Raw genomic sequence first — 21,673 nt, forward strand, 5'->3', positions numbered from 1 at the left:
CAAGACTTAGCTCGACTTGGCATACAGCAGATAATTAAGTATCAAAACGATGCATTGTCTACATGATCAAGGAGGCTCAAATTAATTCCACAAATCAGTGTGCTAAATCCATTTGAGATAAGGAAAAAAAAAATAAGCATCCAGAATTATCTATTTGGAAAGCTTTTAAAAATCTTTTACTCTGATATACAGCACCTCCAATTTCAAACTGTCAACTCTGTCCAAAAGTACAAGTAAAATATGGCACCAAAACAATGTGGGCTATCTAAGTAATAAATATGACATTATGGTGGACTATTAGGGTGAGCTGCTAACCCACAATAAATGTGAACAGCCTGGATTTGAGGAAGTGCTTGTCAGCAGAAGACTGGCATTAAACTGAGGAAACATCTCGCCATGTCAGAGTCACAATGCGGCTACCCTGCCATCTCATGTAACATTCATGCCATGCTGCACTACCTTGTGGTAAGCAGTTACTGGAGAAAGTCAAGAGATGAGATGACGAACCCCGAAGGCTAAAACCAGCCTTCCCGTCGAGGAGCTATTGAGAACTCTGAAATTCCAATATATGCATTTGGAAATAGCTGGAGAAAAACATGGGAGCTCGATCTGTAGCCAGAGTCCATTTTCCTGAGGCTGATCCTCCTCCAACTGAGCTTACATGCTACTAACAATGGCTTTGTCTCAGGTTCCAGTCACTCTTGATTTGTATTCATGACAAAAAGGTTTTTTCTTCATATATATATAGCATGCACACTTTGGCAAAAAAGCAAGTGCTGTGTGACAGACAGATTGTTCATACTGTGCAGGTTGATACTTGTCTCTTGAATGAGAAGTGGGCTTTTTTCCCCTTTACTTCTTTGGATGAAACTAAGCATGGTAGACGATAATGCTCAGGTGAACTATGAATGAATGATTAATGTAGGTCTTATCGCTGAGAATTCCTGGAATGTACCTAATTTTAGCTTAAAACTCACAGGTAAAGGTGAGAGAGGCCTTCCAGCACTGGCCACTCTCTCAAACAAACCTCTCTTCATGCAGAACAGCCGTGGGTGGCATATATCTCACGCCAAATAAATGTTGCTTTAAGGTTACGGCTGACTCACTGCACTTCAAAACAACTTATCGAAAGGTGATAACATATCTGATGACACGATATACCATAATGACAGCAAAGAGGGAAGGAGGCGTATATATAATTTGGGTGACATACAAGTTGAGAAAAGTCTAATTAGAAAATAGTGACAATTTGCTGGAGGTTCAAAATAGTTTCCCACTTTAAACAGGTGCCATTTACCACCTCCACCACTACCTTGCACGCCAGCTGTGAAAGCTTCCCGAGCAGACGATGAATCATAACGAACCCCACGCTCATAATCCTCAAAGGATTACGAAGGTAATCCATAATAAGGCTCATCACAAAACCTCATAGAAATTACAATCATTAGAAGTGTTCCAGGAAATGAGATGGCTTTAGTTTATTGGGCCTGCTTCTCCGTAGGGAAAAGTTCTAACACAAAAATGGGGGGGTGGCATGGTGGTGTAGTGGTTAGCACTGTTGTCTCACAGCAAGAAGGTTCTGGGTTCAAGCCAAGTGGCCAACAGGGGCCCTTCTGTGTGGAGTTTGCATGTTCTCCCCGTGTCTGTGTGAGTTTCCCCTACAGTCCAAAGACATGCAGGTTAGGCTAATTGGTGACTCTAAATCGACCGTAGGTGTGAATGTGAGTGTGAATGGCTCTTTGTCTCTATGTGTCAGCCCTGCGATGATCTGGCAACTTGTCCAGAGTGTACCCCGCTTCTCGCCCATAGTCAGCTGGGACAGCCTCCAGCTTGCCCATGACCCTACACAGGATAAGCAGTTACAGATAATGGATGGATGGACAAAAATGGGGAAGCAGTCATATTTTGCAATAACCTACAATATAAATATATTAAAAGCAGGCAAGACCAATCAATCGATATTGCAACTGATTGAGAGGTAGATTTTCTTAGTGAACACAAAATAGCTACAGGGCTTGTTCTTTTTAACTTAGAGCATTGACTTGTAATGATGTCCTTTAATTAGTGACATTAAAAAAGTCCAAAGTCTCAAGTCCTTCCCGCACCATGCCCTGGTCTTCCCAGGCAGTCTCCCGTCCCAATACTAACCAGTGGTGGGTTTCCCAGAAGCCTCTTAACGCGAAGAGCATCTTAACTAGGAGAGACAGAGTGTTCATTGTGACGCTCGCTCTACCATTTACCGATGATCTTTGCACTACAATGCTTTTGGGGAAACTCACCCCAGACTGCTAAGGCGCATTGGGTGGCACCAAGCTCTGTTTCCGTAGCCCTCGGCCTCTCGCCTATACAGCTTGGGTTAAAGTGGGGGGCTAGTCCTCTGGTAAGGTAGCTACATAAGTTACCTTGGCTCAATTTGGGTTGTAGTTGAGAAGAGTGGGTTGTGTTTCGCTTTGGAAAAGCACTAATGTACAGTTGTAATTACCTCCGCCAGCTTTTTTGGACGAGGTTATGTTTTCACCTCCATTTGTTTGTTTGTTCTCAACGTAACTCAAAATGTAGTGAACAGATTTTGATGAAATTTGGTGGAAAGGTGAGCCATGGGCCAAGGAACAATTGGTTAGAGTTTGATGCAAATACGGATATGTATGTGGATCCAGGAGTTTTGACTTTTCCCAACATAGCTCAAAATGTAGTGAACAGATTTTGATGAAATTTGGTGGAAAGGTGAGCCATGGACCAAGGAACAATTGAATAGATTTCGATGCAAATCCGGATATCTATGCAGATCCAAAATTTTTTTGTCTGTTCCCAATGTAACTCAAAAAGTAGTGAACGGATTTGGATGCAATTTAGAATCTGAGGTTCAAGTGATTTTGATGTTGATAACATGTGGCTTGAACTCTACTGAGTGCCCTTCTAGTTTTTGTTATGGAAAGACTATAGTGCTGGTTCATTGTTAATATTAATATCATAGCAGAAATGCATGCACTGTTTGTATACACATGAAAAACCTTTATGTGAAGTGTCCAACATGAGTTGACGAACAGGCTAAACCGACTGTCTGCTAGCTGCACAGAGTCGTCACTCAGGGCCCACTACATCGAGACTGTGTCTGTTCCCCGAGCTCAACAAAAAGGTAGAAATTTTCAGAGAGTTTGTTCCAGTAACCTAATCAATATAAAATTAGATCAGACTGACTGTACAGCTGCTGCCAGCACCTTTGATCTAAAGGTGGGGCTATTAAATATTAGATCTCTTACATCTAAAGCGCTAATGGTTAATGAACTCATTACTGATCAGGAGTTTAATGTACTGTGTTTAACAGAAACATGGATTAAGCCAAATGAATATATAGCATTAAATGAAGCGAGTCCTCCTGGATACAGTTATATACACCAGCCTCGTCTAACTGGCAGAGGAGGAGGCGTCGCGGTTATTTATAACGATTATCTAGGTGTAACACACAAACCTGGTTATAAATTTAATACATTTGAAGTTCTTCATACTCATATAATGTATGTAGCCTCAAAAAATAAGTCTACCCAGTTAATTCCATTGCTTATTATTTACAGGCCCCCGGGGCCATATTCTGAGTTTCTTTCTGAATTTGCAGATTTTATCTCAGATTTGGTTATTTCCTTAGACAAAGCTTTAGTTGTCGGAGATTTTAATATTCACTTTGATAACCCAGAAGACCCTTTAAAAACAGCGTTTGTGTCCATCTTAGATTCAGTCGGGATTAAGCAGAATGTCATAGGACCGACCCATAATGGTGGTCACACCCTTGATCTAATACTAACATTCAGATTAAACGTAGACAATATAGTCATACTTCCACAGTCTGAAGTTATCTCAGATCATTGTCTCATCTCATTCAAAATATGTCTGAGTAATAATATATGCACCTCACCACGCTACTGTATTAAACGTACTTTCACGTCAACTACTGCACAGAGCTTTATAAATGATCTCCCAGAGCTGTCAACTTTGATTGGGTCACTGTCAGCCCCTGCAGAACTCGATCAGGCAACTGAATGCTTAGAGTCAACATTCCGCCATACTTTAGATAATGTAGCTCCTCTAAAAAGGAAAATGGTCAGAGACAAAAAATTAGCACCCTGGTATAATGATGACACTCGCACATTAAAACAGACCACTCGAAAATTGGAACGTAAATGGCGTCAAACAAAATTGGTAGTGTTCAAATTGGCATGGAAGGAGAGCTTCCTGAAGTATAAAAAAGCTCTTAGTGCTGCGAGATCAACATATCTCTCCTCCCTAATAGAAGATAACAAAAATAATCCTAGATTCCTATTTAATACTGTAGCAAAATTAACCAGGAATAAGTCCACTATCAACACATGCACACCTGCAGTATGTAGTAGCAACGACTTCATGAATTTTTTTTAATGACAAAATTGAGAATATCCGACAAAAAATTCAAACTACTAATTTAAGGTTAGACAATGAAAGTGACCTTGTAGTTAACAATATAACTGTATCAGATCATCAGTTAGAATGTTTTACTCCCCTAAAAGAAACTGAATTACTCTCATTAATCTCTACATCAAAAGCCTCAACTTGCGTACTAGATCCCTTACCGACACATCTATTCAAACAGATAATGCCTGGAGTAATTGAACCGCTTCTAAAAATAATAAATTCTTCTCTTATGATTGGCTATGTACCCAAATCCTTTAAACTAGCAGTTATCAAACCCCTGATTAAAAAACCTGACCTTGATCCCTGTCAGCTGTCCAATTATCGGCCAATATCAAACCTCCCCTTTATCTCCAAGATCCTTGAAAAAGCTGTGGCACAGCAGTTATGCTCATATTTACATAGGAATAACATCCATGAAATGTATCAGTCAGGATTTAGACCTCATCATAGCACAGAGACAGCACTGGTTAAAGTAGTAAACGACTTACTGTTGGCGTCTGATCAGGGCTGTGTCTCGCTACTTGTGTTGCTTGACCTTAGTGCAGCATTTGATACCATTGATCATTCCATTCTTCTGGATAGACTAGAAAATGTTGTGGGAGTTAAGGGAATGGCCCTCTCCTGGCTCAGGTCTTATCTAACTGATCGTTATCAGTATGTCGATATAAATGGTGATATTTCTAGACGTACCGAGGTAAAGTTTGGTGTTCCACAAGGTTCTGTCTTGGGTCCACTGCTTTTTTCTCTATATATGTTACCTCTGGGCGATATTATTCGTAAACATTGTATTAGTTTCCACTGTTATGCTGATGACACACAGTTGTATGTCTCTGCAAAACCTGATGAGAGACACCAGCTTAATAAAATTGAGGAATGTGTTAAGGACATTAGACACTGGATGCTTATAAATTTCCTTCTGCTTAACTCTGACAAGACTGAAGTACTTGTGCTAGGACCACATACAGCTAGAAGTAAGTTTTCTGATTACACAGTAACTCTGGATGGCCTTTCTGTTTCTTCACGTGCAGCAGTAAAAGACCTCGGAGTGATTATTGACCCCAGTCTTTCATTCGAAACTCACATTGATAACATCACCCGGATAGCTTTCTTTCATCTCAGAAATATTGCAAAGATAAGAAATTTAATGTCATTGCATGATGCAGAAAAACTAGTCCATGCTTTCGTTACCTCCAGGTTGGATTATTGTAATGCCTTACTGTCTGGATGTTCCAATAAGTGCATAAACAAGCTCCAGTTAGTTCAAAATGCCGCAGCAAGAGTCCTTACTAGAACTAGAAAATATGACCACATCACGCCTGTCTTATCCACACTGCATTGGCTCCCAATCAAATTTCGTATTGATTATAAAATACTACTATTGACCTTTAAAGCACTAAATGGTCTCGCACCACAGTACCTGAGTGAACTTCTGCTCCTCTATGACCCGCCACGCCTACTTAGATCAAAAGGTGCAGGCTATCTGCTGGTACCTCGTATAGTGAAGGCTACATCAGGGGGCAGAGCCTTTTCTTACAAAGCCCCACTGTTATGGAACAGCCTTCCAAGTAATGTTCGGGAATCAGACACAGTCTCAGCATTTAAGTCTAGGCTGAAAACATATCTGTTTAGTCAAGCCTTTTGTTAATGGTGTTTATGAGGTAAAGGAGTAGATCTGGAGGGTCCTCAGACATAGAGTGTTTTGGTAAACTGGGATGTATGGATGCTGTCAGTCCCCACTCGCTTGCTCACTCGAGTTTGTTGACGGTGCAGTGGCTGGCTGCTTTATGTCCCGGGGCTCCCTCATGCCTGTGTTACCTTCTGGCTCTCTCCTTTTAGTTATGCTGTCATAGTTAGTTGCCGGAGTCCCTGCTTGTACTCGGTGCAATATGTATACTGTTCCTACTTATTCAGGTGACATTGGGCATACCTAACCACCTGTGTTTTCTTTCTCTTCCCCCCCCACCCCAAATCTGTCCCTCTGAGTTACATGGAGTCAACAGGAAATCTTTTGGTGGAGACGGTGGGGACCTCGACTGGCTATCGTAGCCTGCAGGGAATCAGCCGTCAGACGTTCTGTCGCATGTCCCAGACCCGGTGAAATGTAACTGAATTGTCTTGGCCAGGCCTAAGGGTCCCATCTGCATCTCATCATTGCTGAGGAGTGTGCTCCCATCACCCAATCAAGCATCCAGCCAGAGCAGGTCATGATATATTTTTTACCATATTAACATGCCATTGTGCGTCATGCCTGATGTAAAGACTCTCGTCTCTGCGAGCCTACCACACAGATTTAATACTTGTCATTTTTAGGGCATACCTAACAACGTGTTTTCTTTCTCTCCCCCCCCATCTGTCCCTCTGAGTTACATGTTGATCCTGGGATTGAGATGCTGGCCTCTTCTGCCCCTCGGACCTGCTTGATCCATCCTGGTGCCCTGTGTCTGGTCGGAGTTTTATCGCCCCACTCCTGTGAAGGACGGCCCCATGAGGACAGTTGAGGGTTATACCTGTTAAAACTGTTAATATTATAGTCAGGCTGTCTGTTGTTGCCCAAATGAGGATGGGTTCCCTTTTGAGTCTGGTTCCTCTCGAGGTTTCTTCCTCATGTCGTCTGAGGGAGTTTTTCCTTGCCACCGTCGCCACAGGCTTGCTCATTGGGGATAGATTAGGGATAAAATTAGCTCATGTTTTAAGTCGTTCAAATTCTGTAAAGCTGCTTTGCGACAATGTTTATTGTTAAAAGCGCTGTACAAATAAACTTGATTTGATTGAGCTCCATCCTGAAACCCTGCCTGTCTGCTAGCTGTCAACAACATGGACTTATGCAGCTGATAAATTTTGTCCAATTTGTGAATTTACATGACTTCACCATTGGAGTAAAGCTACCCTTTTCTTCCCCCAACACTATCCACCCCCATGCAAAATTATGCCGCGTCCATCAGGAATTGGGGGAACAACTGCTTAGATTTTCATGCAAATCCAGATATGCATGTGATGTATGCATATCCAGGACTTTTTTGTCTGTTCCCAACGTAATTCAAAATGTACTGAACGGATTTTGATGAAATTTTGAGGAAAGATGGTCCATGGGATAAGGAACGACTGATTCGATTTTGATGCAAATATGTGGCTTGCCAGAGGTATGCACTCTACCAAATGCCCTTCCGGTTAAAGTTTGTTTTTGTTTTCACTACGTCGGAATTCCTCGCTGTCAACGACCGATAGCGAACATCCATCAAGAACAAAATTCTGGGAAAGAGCTGTTGTTGTACCATTTGTCGCTGCTGTGTGCTGTTAGACATGAACTCCTCAAGCTTAAATTTATGTTTTACCGTAAATGTTCTGTCAAATTCCGTGCATTGTATGAAAATAATGCAGGTCCTCCTCTTGATTTTTCACAGAGCACACTTTTTGATTTGTTTGTCATGATTACCCACAAAACATCCTTCCGATCCTGGTTATTTAGTACCATCTGTTCATCAGCATGACAACACGCACTCGTCTTACGTCACACCTGGTATCGGATATCGGTATCAAAGCATTGTTTTCAAGTATGAGTAATTGAGTATGGGATCGGACTGGTATCTGGTACCAGTATCATTATCGGTAAACCCTTAATTTGAAACTTCCCACGTTATTCTGTATTGCACCAGCTGACAATCCTGAGTCACAGTGGGAGTTTTTGCTTTTGCACATCATTTAAACCCTTCTTATTATATTGATAGCACAACTGGTGCCTAATCCTTTCGGCCAATCCTTAAGACTTTAAAAGCGCTGTACTCTGAAGTGCAAACGAATGAGCTCTGACGAAAGGTAAGCGCTGTAAATTATCACCACCAGAGCCTTGTTTCAGCAGCGCACAGGATATTTGGCCTGAGTGCTTCTTTCAGGATGCTGAACAGAGAGGGATTACCATCTATTAATGAAGCTCCAGACTAGAAAGAGCTCATGCAGCTAAATAAGGCATTTGCAATTTTTTTTTTTTTTTTGATCGTCAAATCTCATGTGAACAATTAATTTAAGAGATTTCAGGATCAGTGTCAGTGGCACTGCAGGTGCTCTTAACTCCCAAAAATGCTAATAACAAACGGACGCTGTTTGGGGCTGTTAGCATTAATGAGATCAAATGAGATCATTTTAACTGCAGATCAGGGTCTCCGGTTCATTTGGACAAAACACAATTTCAATTAACTCTTTACAGCTTGTATGACAGATGTGTTGTACAATAACCCTGTGGTGCCACAGGAATTAGATTTAATCACAGTGAGTCATTTACTTCTTAGTAAATTTAATAATTAAAATCCATGATCTATAGGGTTTTTAGGACGCTCCAAGCTATGCTGTACTGTTATGGTTACATTATTAGGTCTGCAAATATGCCGACTCTAATGAAACACTAACATAAAGTGAACATTTGTGGCGGGATTGAATACCGCCGGCACCACAGGATCGTCATATAGCACATCTGTCAGAGTTTCATGACAAGTTGAAATGTGTGTGAATTGAAATCCATTTGGTCCAACAGATCTCCAATTTTGGATTGCTGTTAACACTTTCAGATACGCGAGCTAGCAGCACTCCACCAGATTTAAAACGGGTGATGAAAATCTCACGGCTGCAAATGGAAACATCTGTCAAAGATACCTGAAGAAACAATGGCAGGGTGGGTTGTGTCTCCCAAAGGCACAGGTCTTATGACAATGTCATACTCGCAGAGTAAACTTGAATCAGAGGAAGTTAATAATTAAGAACTGATCCATAGGTCACTGTTTATGTTTCTTATTAAATCCTCGGCGGGCCTCTTGGTCTCTCAAGCATGTCCCGCAGATTACAGAGTAAATAAGGAGCACAATATTTTCCCCTCTGCATCAAAGATGAATTGAACCGTGACGCCAAAAGAAGGTGTTGTGCACCGTGCGTAAACAGCTCAAGGCCTTTAGAATGTTAATCATCAACTGCATAAAGGGAACGGTGAAATGATATTGTCGGATTTTCATTAACAAGATGTGCAAAAGATTAAAAAACCCAAATTGTGAATGCTATAATGAGCTACACTTTAAAGAGAATGTCTCTGAATCCCTGTTGGAGCTTGAGAAGAGTCTCTCTGCATGTAGCAGGCAGACTAATGTCTGAATCGAAGGGCCTGTCGCAGATACATGGGATTTAAATGTCAGTGGAACGTCGGGGTTATATAAGGGTCCTTCGCTATTTCCCTTTCAATAACCAGGTGGTTTCGGAAGGAGGGTTGGGGGATAAAATCCAGAATTGAAGCTGGCCTATTTCTCTGAGCAGCCCTGTGTTATGTTCAGATAGCAGCGTGAGGCAGGCAGGAAGCAGAAACGGCAGTTTAATGTCGTTAATATCGGAAATCTGATCAAAGCACAAGCAAACAAAGACGTGGGGTAATCAATACCCCAAACAAGAACGCAAACCAGCAGATAAAATGTAAAAACCTTTAATTAGTGCTTAATTATGCGTGTTATTTTTTAATCCGCACACTAGCGCAGGGTTTATAACGAGACAGGAGTAACAAGCGGCAGGTGGGATGAATTAAATACAACAGGAAGTAATGACCATATATGGAAAGTGACAAGCCAAATGGGACAAAATGGGATTTACAGACGTGGACAAATTTATCAGTACCCTTCCACGAAAAAAAAAAGAAGAAGAAGAACCCACAACTACAGTGGTGCTTGAAAGTTTGTCAACCCTTTCGAATTTTTAATATTTCTGCATAAATATGATCTAAAACATCATCAGATTTTCACACAAGTCCTAAAAGTAGATAAAGAGAACCCCGTTAAACAAATGAGACAAAAATATTATACTTGGTCATTTATTTATTGAGGAAAATGATCCAATATTACATATCTGTGAGTGGCAAAAGTATGCGAACCTTTGCTTTCAGTATCTGGTGTGACCCCCTTGTGCAGCAATAACTGCAACTAAACGTTTGCGGTAACTGTTGAAGCTCCGTACAGAACAGCTTCAACTCTGGGATGTTGGTGGGTTTCCTCACATGAACTGCTTGCTTCAGGTCCTTCCACAACATTTCCATTGGATTAAGGTCAGGACTTTGACTTGGCCATTCCAAAACATTAACTTTATTCTTCTTTAACCATTCTTTGGTAGAACGACTTGTGTGCTTAAGGTCGTTGTCTTGCTGCATGACCCACCTTCTCTTGAGATTCAGTTCATGGACAGATGTCCTGATGTTTTCCTTTAGAATTCGCTGGTATAATTCAGATTTCATTGTTCCATCAATGATGGCAAGCCGTCCTGGCCCAGATGCAGCAAAACAGGCCCAAACCATGATACTACCACCACCATATTTTACAGATGGGATAAGGTCCTTATGCTGGAATGCAGTGTTTTCCTTTCTCCAAACATAACGCTTCTCATTTAAAGCAAAAAGTTCTATTTTGGTCTCATCCGTCCACAAAACATTTTTCCAATAGCCTTCTGGCTTGTCTACGTGATCTTGAGCAAACTGCAGACGAGCAGCAATGTTCTTTTTGGAGAGCAGTGGCTTTCTCCTTGCAACCCAGCCCAGTTCAGTGTTCTCCTGATGGTGGACTCATGAACATTAACATTAGCCAATGTGAGAGAGGCCTTCAGTTGCTTAGAAGTTATCCTGTGGTCCTTTGTGACCTTGCCAACTATTACACGCCTTGCTCTTGGAGTGATCTTTGTTGGTCGACCACTCCTGGGGAGGGTAACAATGGTCTTCAATTTCCTCCATTTGTACACAATCTGTCTGACTGTGGATTGGTGGAATCCAAACTCTTTAGAGATGGTTTTGTAACCTTTTCCAGCCTGATGAGCATCAACAACGCTTTTTCTGGGGTCCTCAGAAATCTCCTTAGTTCGTGCCATGATACACTTCCACAAACATGTGTTGTGAAGATCAGACTTTGATAGATCCCTGTTCTTTAAATAAAACAGGGTGCCCACTCACACCTGATTGTCATCCCATTGATTGAAAACACCTGACTCTAATTTCACCTTCAAATTAACTGCTAATCCTAGAGGTTCACATACTTTTGCCACTCACATATGTAATATTGGATCATTTTCCTCAATAAATAAATGACCATGTACAATATTTTTGTCTCATTTGTTTAACTGACTTCTCTTTATCTACTTTTAGGACTTGTGTGAAAATCTGATGATGTTTTAGGTCATATTTATGCAGAAATATAGAAAATTCGAAAGGGTTCACAAACTTTCAAGCACCACTTTGTCCCCAATGAGCAAGCCTGTGGTGACAGTGGCACGGAAAAACTCCCTCAGACTACATAAGGAAGAAACCTCAAGAGGAACCAGACTCAAAAGGGAACCCACCCTCATTTGGGTGATAACAGACAACATGATCATAACACGTTAATGGCATCCATCATTGTTTATTCCATGTTTCACACAAATTGGACTTTTGATTTTGGATTCAACGGAATATTTGACACAACAAAACAAATGAAAATGGCATGGACATTTTCATGCCATGAAACGTTATTTTGTTGCACAACCTTTTAGCAGCAATCACTGCTAACAAGCAATCTCTAGCTCTCAGTGAGACTTCTGTATCTGCCAAAAAGTACTCTGGCCCACTCTTCCTGAACAAATTGCTCTATCTGTCTCAGGTTTGAAGAGTGCCTTCTCCGTACTGCATGTTTCAGCTCTTTCCAGAAATGTTCAATAGAACTCAGATCAGGGTTTATAGAAGACCACTTCAGAATAGTCCAGTGTTTTGTTTTTCGCCATGCTTGGGTGCTTTTAGTTGTGTTTTGGGTCTTTATCCTGTTGGAAGACCCATAACCTGCAAATGAGACAGAGCTTTCTAGAACGTTTCACTCCAGAATGCCTTGACAGTCTTGAGATTTCATTTGCCCTGCATAGATTCAAGGCACTCCGTGACAGATGCAGCAAAGCAGCCCTAAATCATAACCAAGCCTCCGTATTTCACGGTAGGTATGGTGTTCTTTTCTTTGAAAGCTTCATTTTTTCTTTTGTGGATATACAGCTAATGTGACTTGCCAAAAACCTCCAGTTTTGTCTCATCAGGCCAAACAGCATCCTCCTAGAAACTCTGTGGCTTGTCAGCATGCATTTTAGCAAATTCCAGTCTGGCTTCTTTATGTTTTTCTTTCGATACTGGAGTCCTCCTGGGTCTTCTTCCATAGAGCCCATTGTTGTTCAAATGGTGCGATCAGACACTGACATACCTTGACCTTGAATTTCAGCTTGAACGTCTTTGGATGTTTTCCTTGGCTCTTTATCTACCATCCACACAATCCTTTTGATCAACCTGGGGTTGCATTTCCTCTTGCAGTCACGTCCAGGAAGGTTGGCTCCAGTCCCTTGGACCTTATACTTTTTAATATTTGCAACTGTAGTCACAGGAACATCAAGCTGCTTGGAGATGGTCTTATAGCCTTTGCCTTTAACATGGCTGTCTATAATTTTCTTTCTGAGCTCCCCGGACATCTCTCTCTCCTTTGCTTTGTCTGGTCCATCTTCAGTGTGGTGCACACGATGATACCATGGTAACGTGTTTTCTTTCTCTCTCTCTTCCCCCCCCCCCAATCTGTCCCTCTGAGTTACATGTTGATCCTGGGATTGAGATGCTGGCCTCTTCTGCCCCTCGGACCTGCTTGATCCATCCTGGTGCCCTGTGTCTGGTCGGAGTTTTATCGCACCGCTCCTGTGAAGGACGGCCCCATGAGGACAGTTGAGGGTTATACATGTTAAAACTGTTAATATTATAGTCAGGCTGTCTGTTGTTGCCCAAATGAGGATGGGTTCCCTTTTGAGTCTGGTTCCTCTCGAGGTTTCTTCCTCATGTCGTCTGAGGGAGTTTTTCCTTGCCACCGTCGCCACAGGCTTGCTCATTGGGGATAGATTAGGGATAAAATTAGCTCATGCTTTAAGTCGTTCAAATTCTGTAAAGCTGCTTTGCGACAATGTTTATTGTTAAAAGCGCTATACAAATAAACTTGACTTGATTTGATACCAAACTACACAGTGGTAAGTTTTCTCCCTTTAAATTGGCTGAATGGCTGATAAAAAAGATTGAAGACACCTGTGATAATATCCATCCATCCATTGCTGCTTATCCAGGGTCACAGGCAAGCTGGAGCCTATCCCAGCTGACTACGGGCGAAAGGCGGGGTACACCCTGGACAAGTCGCCAGGTCATTACAGGGCCGACACATAGACACAGACAACCATTCACACTCACATTCACACCTACGGTCAATTTAGAGTCACCAGTTAACCTAACCTGCATGTCTTTGGACTGTAGGGGAAACCACCCGGAGGAAACCCACGCGGACACGGGGAGAACATGCAAACTCCGCACAGAAAGGTCCTTGCCAGCCACTGGGCTCAAACCCAGGACCTTCTTGCTGTGAGGCAACAGTGCTAACCACGACACCACCGTGCCGCCACCTGTGATGATAATTAACGTTAAACAATCAGTTTAAAATATGACTATAATGCAATGATTTATCATCATTTTTAGGAGCACCAAGAAATCAGCCCAGGGTATTTTAGAATATCTTTGTAAAATAAACAATAAATCATTTCTTTTCACACTTTTATTGATTTACTCTATTACATACCAAAGGCATGCAGGTATACCTGAGACAATTGCTTTCAATTTAATCACTTTTCAGGAAGAATGAAGCAACGTCTCAATGAGCTGGAAGGGGACTAATAAATTTGTCCATGTCTGTATATTAACCCTCATGTTAGTTTCACCTCCCAGGCAATTTCTTTTAATCATATAGTAAAACAATTGAATGGTGTGGGCTTTTTTTTCTTAATTTTTACTCTTACACGCTATATCAACTACAGGAAATGGTGATCATATATGTTAAGTGGAATGCCAAAAAATATATTTTAATCCTCTTGTTAATTTCACCTTCAAATCATTTTTTATTTGATTTTTTTTTCTTTTTCTCAATTATTAATATTACAAAGTATATCAACAACAGGAAATAATAGTGTCACCTCCCAGACAATTTCTTTTGATTTTACAGCAATGCAAATAAGTGTGTTTTCACAGTTTTCTCAATTATTAATATTATAAACGATATCAACAACAGGAAATAATGACCACATATGGAAAGTGGAATGCTGAACAGGAAAAAAAATTAACCCTATTGTTAGTTTCACCTTCCAATCATTTTTAAAAAATTTAATCCATTTTCTTTTCTTTTTTTTTTCTCAATTATTAATATTGCAAACTATATCAGCAAGAGGAAATGATGACCATATATGGAAAGTGGAAAGCTGAACAGGAAAAAAAAATTTAACCCTCTTTATTAGTTTCACCTCCCAGACAATTTCTTTTGATTTTACAGCAATGCAAATAAGTATGTTTTCACTATTTTCTCAATTATTAATATCATAAACGATATCAACAACAGGAAATGATGACCATATATGGAAAGTGGAATGCCAAACAGAAAACAAAACCCCAAAACCTCATCTCATTATCTGTAGCTGCTTTATCCTGTTCTACAGGGTCGCAGGCAAGCTGGAGCCTATCCCAGCTGACTACGGGCGAAAGGCGGGGTACACCCTGGACAAGTCGCCAGGTCATCACAGGGCTGACACATAGACACAGACAACCATTCACACTCACATTCACACCTACGGTCAATTTAGAGTCACCAGTTAACCTAACCTGCATGTCTTTGGACTGTGGGGGAAACCGGAGCACCCGGAGGAAACCCACGCGGACACGGGGAGAACATGCAAACTCCGCACAGAAAGGCCTTCGCCGGCCACGGGGCTCGAACCCAGGACCTTCTTGCTGTGAGGCGGCAGCGCTAACCACTACACCACCGTGCCGCCACCCCAAAACCTAAAAAATATTTTAACCCTCTTTTTAGTTTCATCTTTTTTTAAATTTTATTTTAATCGATTTTCTTTTCTTTTTTCTCAATTATCAATATTGCAAACTATATCAACAATAGGATATAATGACCATACATGGAAAGTGTAACGCTGAACAGGGAAAAAAAAAAAAGAATATTTTAACCCTCTTATTAGTTTCACCTCCCAGACAATTTCTTTTGATTTTACAGCAACGCAAATAAGCATGTTTTCACCATTTTCTCAATTATTCATATTATAAACGATATCAACAACAGGAAATGATGACCATATATGGTTTAGACGCATGAGTGAATTAATTAGTATTATATTCTAAACTATATGAATGGAATGCACACAAAAATCATCACGTGTTTATAAGCGCCAGGTAATGGCAGGTGTGTGTTCGGGTGCGAGTTTTAATATTTTAACATGTGATGTCATCATTAATACTCATATCTCGTCTTGTTTCATCTATACTCTTGGCTGAAAATAATTACTACTGTGTCTTAAATGCAGCAAGTTCACGTAAATCCTTTCACGTTTTAGTGAAACCCATTTCCTTTTAAGTGCGGGAAAAAAAATGCCATTTCATTGTAAATGGCAACAGAACATAAAGGTTAAGTGTGATCATCCCCTTACACACACCATCACCGAAGCATAGAAATGAAAAACAGGCCGGATCCCTTGATAATGCACGGCGGAGTCGGCCCCTCGGCCCTGGGCACTCTCTGTGGGAATATGCTACACGGAGAGGTCAGTGGTGATAGTGAAAATCAAACAAGAACAGCCTTTGTGCATGTTTTTTTTTTTTCCAAGCACATTTTTCCGCCTCTCCCTCCCCTTTCACAGAGTGCTGGCTGCATTTCCTGAGCTGCAGTGGGCCGGATTATCAGGGTATGTTTTTACCTGCGAATCAGTCCTGCCGACTCTTTTGTTAGCAGGTGACCCTTGCTTGTGTGACCTTTTATTCTACTCCTGCTCAGGAAGAAAAGGAGAGACATCATGCTTGGCTGCAGCCCACATGGATTACGAGAACAGTGGCATGCGCTTTGTGAAGAGCCTGACCTGACTGTGAAACCGCGTCTCTCTCCAATTAGCATTCCACTGTTACAATATTATCAAACCCTGTTGCAGGGTTCTTCACATCAAACTGAATGCATTTTTGACTTCTCTGGTGATTAATTCATGCTCGTGTGCCTGGTTTGGGATATTTAAACGCTGCATTAACGCAGCTGGGGGTCTATTTCAAATCTAAACACATATTCCAGTTAGTTGCATTTGGTTAAAGCTTTGTTATTTCATTATGAGTGAAGGCAATAGGGCCTTGCAGCAAATACAGTCAAATTTGAAAACCAATTTCTTTTTATACCTCCTGTACGAAATGCGTTTTCATTTTCTTCAGCGTGCTGTCCGCAAACTAAATTTCCGGTGGAAGGGAAATATATATATTGCCTATTTTCATTATGAGCATTTCCATATGTAGAAATAAATACACGCACTGTGGACTGTTATTGTACTCTTGTTCCACGCTCACAACAATGCGAGCTTAATAAAGGAGTCTTAGTAAGAGAGACGTTTATTAAATGAAGGCGTATGCTCTTCACATCCACATCGCCGTCGCCGTCCAGGTCTGACAAACGCCGTGTTGTTTAAATATTGTTTTACGAGCACAGTTATTTCCTGTTGTCGCAAGCGCATCCTGACAACTTGATTAAAGTTAAGTGCTTCTTCTATACATTAAAAAGTACAGCTTTGTCATTACAAATGCCAAGGGACGGGAAGGGAGGGGAAGGGAAGGAAGGAAGGAAGGAAGGAAGGAAGGAAGGAAGGAAGGAAGGGCAAGGGAAGGAAGGGAAGGAAAGAAAGGAAGGGAAGGGATGGGATGGGATGGGATGGGATGGGATGGGAAGGGAAGGGAAGGAAAGGAAAGAAGGGAAGGGAAGCAAAGGAAAGGAAAGGAAAGGAAAGGAAAGGAAAGGAAAGGAAAGGGAAGGGATGCGATGGGAAGGGAAGGAAAGAAGGGAAGGGAAGGAAAAGGAAGGAAAGGAGAGGAAGGAAGAAGGAAGGAAGGATGAGATGGGACGGGAAGGGAAGGAAAGAAGGGAAGGGAAGGAAAGAAGGGAAGGGAAGGGAAGGGAAGGGAAGGGAAGGGAAGGGAAGGGAAGGGAAGGGAAGGGAAAGGAAGGAAAGGAGAGGAAGGAAGGAAGGAAGGAAGGAAGGAAGGAAGGAAGGAAGGAAGGAAGGAAGGAAGGAGACAGGACGGGAAGGGAAGGGAAGGAAAGAAGGGAAGGGAAGGGAAAGGAAGGAAGGGAAGGGAAAGGAAGGAAAGGAAGGAAGGAAGGAAGGAAGGAAGGGATGGGATGGGACGGGAAGGGAAGAAGGTAAGGGAAGGAAAGGAAGGAAAGGGAAGGAAGGAAAGGAGGAAGGAAAGGAAGGAAAGGGAAGGGAGGGAAGGGAAAGAAAGGAAAGGAAGGGAAGGGAACAGAATGAAGGAAAGGGAAGGAAAGGAAGGAAGGGAAGGAAAGGGAAGGAAGGAAAGGGAAGGAAGGAAAGGGAAGGGAAAAAAGGAAAGGAAGGAAAGGGAAAGAAAGGAAAGGAAGGAAAGGGAAGGGATGGGAAGGGAAGGACAGGAAAGGAAGGAAAGGGAAGAGAATGGAAGGATAGATGAACAAAAGTGACTCCAAGAGCTTACATTACTGTCAAAGTGTCCCTTTATGTCCATCCTCGATGTATTCAGTGCTTTATCAGCTTTTTAACTACTCATACAAAGATGATAGCTGCAATATAAAGGGATACAGTGCTTTGTTTTGTTTGCAGAAGGTCGACTGATTCATGCGATTATTACTCTGCAAACTCGTTGCTTTCACCCTGGAGAGGAAACGCAACCAGAGACGGCGAGGTTAAGATTTAAGGTGAATCTTAAGTCCCTGAAATCAAACTGCCACGAGCAGTGGCTCGCAGCCCATTAGATGCATTGGCTGTTTATCGTCCGGGTGTAAAAATCAGGCTTTTTTACAATCAGATGTAAACAGATAATAAAGATGGGTTGAGGCAGAAAGCGGCAGGCCTTTAAATCCTCCTGGTTTAACGTGCTGATTTCAGTTTGCTCAGGCTGACTCCTCTCTAAATCTGAGATTGACCACATACAGGGCAATACTGCATTTCATTTTCCTGTACGGAGCTGGAGGAGGAGGAGGGGAGTGTGTGTGTGTATATGTGTGTGTGGGGGGGGAGGGGGGACAACATTTCCTTTCAGTCAGCTCAATAGCTCCTCTGGATGGCATTGTTTAAAAATCTTACTTTTTTTTGCTTGTAGTGCATCAGGATGATTCTTCATTCTCTACTGCGCTTTATCGGCTTTGTTCCGAGTTACAGAAAGCAGCGCTATCACAGAACGGGTCTGTCAGCTGAAAACGATTCGACGAATATTGAGAATCGTTTTGTGTCTATTTGCCTAAACACACTTCAGCTGGCTTTCTTGTTCAAAAAGTGACTTTATTTCCGTATTCGCTGTAAGGTTCGGTGTTTAAAAACCGAGGAAGCATTTGGCTTGATAATAAAAAGAAAAGGAAAAAAAAAGGCCTTGAAGCAGTCGATCAGAAACGTGATAGAGACGTTTTAATCAGGATCGCTGAGTGGAAGTGAGTGATCGGATTTAATTCCAGCTGGAGGGATGAGATAATAAAGATAATGAAGATCAGAGAGAAGTTTTACCAAACAAGTCCACTGAAAGCAAGCAGGACATCTTGTTATGGACGTCTTGTTATGAATAAGGCTGTTCGGGAATCTACACCTCGACACCGTGCGATGCCAGCTGGAAAGCTTGTCACAGTGCAAAGCAGTGAGTGCGCGTCGGTGCTAACAAGTCCGTCATGGGCGGATTGCGGCGCAGCAGATAGGGCCGGTCTTGTTTCATGGATGATTTCCGCTGGGCTACGATGGATAAATCAACGGATATTTCTTGTGTGCTTGTATTTGGCTTGTCAGTTTATTGCTTAACTGTGAATCTCCCATGGCGATGGCGATACGATGATAATACGCAACCTTACCGTCACATCACATCACATCACATCACGTACCCCTATGATTCAGGGTTGGGCGACAAAGAAGCTACAACAAAACAAAAGCAAATGGAGCGTAAAAGCAGGATGACGGAGTGGACATTTATGGCGGAGAACAGATGCATAGCTCACTCTTTTTGTAATGAGAACTAGAAATACTGGCCCATTGCTTAGCAAGCTCCAGCGAGCCGTAAGCCCTTCTCGGAAGGAAGTGCTGTCAAGCCATCTGAGAGTTGTGAATTTATAGGTCTGGTCTTCTCTGTTCAATTTAAAAAAAAACTTTATTTAATAACAGGAGGGTCACTGATTTATTTGAGTGGTAGGGCACATAGGGTTGGCACAGTGCAGCACCCTGGAGCAGTTTGACTTTAAGTTCCCTTCTCAGTGGTGCAGTGGCAGCAGTTTTGACAAAACGCAAGGTTATTAGATCTTACAGCTATAGCGTATAAAGTCAACATCATAGCCCGTGAACCAGGAAGCCCTCCAGGAGCCGCAGTCTATTTTAATATGCTCAACTCAAATATTTTTACAAGCCAAAGTTCATAAAGTTTATCTGATCCAATTCCAAGAATTCCATCGGCCGGATCAAATAACGCGTGGGTTCTGTATGTTCCTGTTGCTTTCTTTGTCATGCCATCCACCTGGAGGTATTTTGTGATTCTTTTTTTGTAAATCCGTAGCAGAACCGAGTTCCCACTGAATCGGATGTCAGCTGATTTTGAACAAGAAAAATATTTTGTTGCTCGCAAACCAGCCAAGAACTACAGTGTCACAAGGTGCAGGTGTTTTCTATCTGTTTACGCTGCTGCAATTTAATTCTCAAGCTCCGCAATATATTCAAACACCTCCTCCTTCCCAACCGCTCGCACGGACTTGGCAAAGAAGCCGAAGCCAAGCTGAGCAGGCGGCTCCCAGGCTTTTGTCTGCCATCCAAACCTTTTTGAAAACGCATAACAAACATCGGTTGCGGGAATTAGCGCTCATTCTTGTCAACTCTGAAACGATGGAGATTTATTTCATCCATCTTCGTGCTGGCCTTGCAGTCCAGCCATTTGCATCACACGATGCAGTTATCGCCCTGCAGGGCTTCGGAGGAAATGCGTCCTAGTGTTTGGTACGACAAACACAGCACAAAGGCTTTGAAAGAATGCAATTATGTCGATTTCTACCAGCATGGCAGGAGGCAAAGACATACCTTTAAGGATGCCCTATCTTTGTCGCGTGACGTCAACGTCTCCAGCCCAGGAACTCAGATCCCCCATTGTGATACAGCTCTTCAAGGCATGTTTAAGTTTTCTTTAACAGATGTTGTGTGCAAGTCTGACAGGGATTACGGCTTCTAGGAGGGAGTTTGGCATCCAGCAACACCACCTTTTAGCACTTTAAAAGCACTCTGAAGCACCACTCTGTGCTTAACAAGACGCACCACGTCAGGTAACCATGAAGGATCATAGAATTTTATTATTATCCACAAAGACCTGCTAGCTGTAAACATCCAAAGTGTGGAGTCCTGCTGAGATCTTGGACCAAAAAAATACCGCCATCCTAAGTGAACGCTGGTGTCCTGTTAACGTTTGTTCTTTAAAGCCAGACCGCCATTCAGATTTTTCAAGTAAAGGTCATAAAAAGAATTTTCCCGACACTCAGTTATTTTTGTTTAGTGGACCGGAAGCTACTGAATTTGAATCACAGACGTCCAATTTTATTAGTTTAAAAAAAAAAACAGAACAATGAATTAATTTACAGCCACTTAGCCTTAAATTCTCCGCTATTTTTTCCTGCTTCACCATGACGCAATACAAGATACTACATTATGCATGACGTGGTGGGCTTTCCCCGTTCGCGCAAGGCATTGTGGGATACAAATCTGAAACAGGAGAGAAAAATGACGGACGCGAGTGTGCGAATGAAACGTGAAAGACCGACTACAGTAACGGAAAGAAAGGGAGAAGAAAAGACGTTAAGTTATATACGAAGGAAAGGAAACGCAGGACCAAACTAATAAATATCGGCGCTCAGCGAGCACATCGGTGTGATCAGCTGTTCGTTTAGTGACAGAATGATGGACTTGTCAGTGCACGGTCAAAGGTAAACCTGCACATGCGCACACACACACACACACACACACGGACTTCCTCTGTCTGCTTGACTGCGCGAAGAAGCGAGCGATTTCATGCACAGGAATCCCCTCAAATGAAATAACTTCCCAGCCACAGAACAGAAATGGCCTATAAAACATATATCACAACGACCAAATTTCAGAGGGAACTAAATTTCATCGATTT

At 42.0% G+C, this 21,673-nt stretch overlaps 1 protein-coding gene across 13 annotated transcripts in view; it reads right to left on the bottom strand.

Moving 5' to 3' along the window:
* Window positions 1-21,673, bottom strand: part of LOC132875318 (adhesion G protein-coupled receptor L2-like) — a 407,634-nt gene that overhangs the window by 321,258 nt on the left and 64,703 nt on the right. The window lies entirely within an intron of this gene.

The sequence above is a fragment of the Neoarius graeffei genome, chromosome 1 (genome assembly GCF_027579695.1).
Source record: "Neoarius graeffei isolate fNeoGra1 chromosome 1, fNeoGra1.pri, whole genome shotgun sequence".
Taxonomy (NCBI): Eukaryota; Metazoa; Chordata; class Actinopteri; order Siluriformes; family Ariidae; genus Neoarius; species Neoarius graeffei.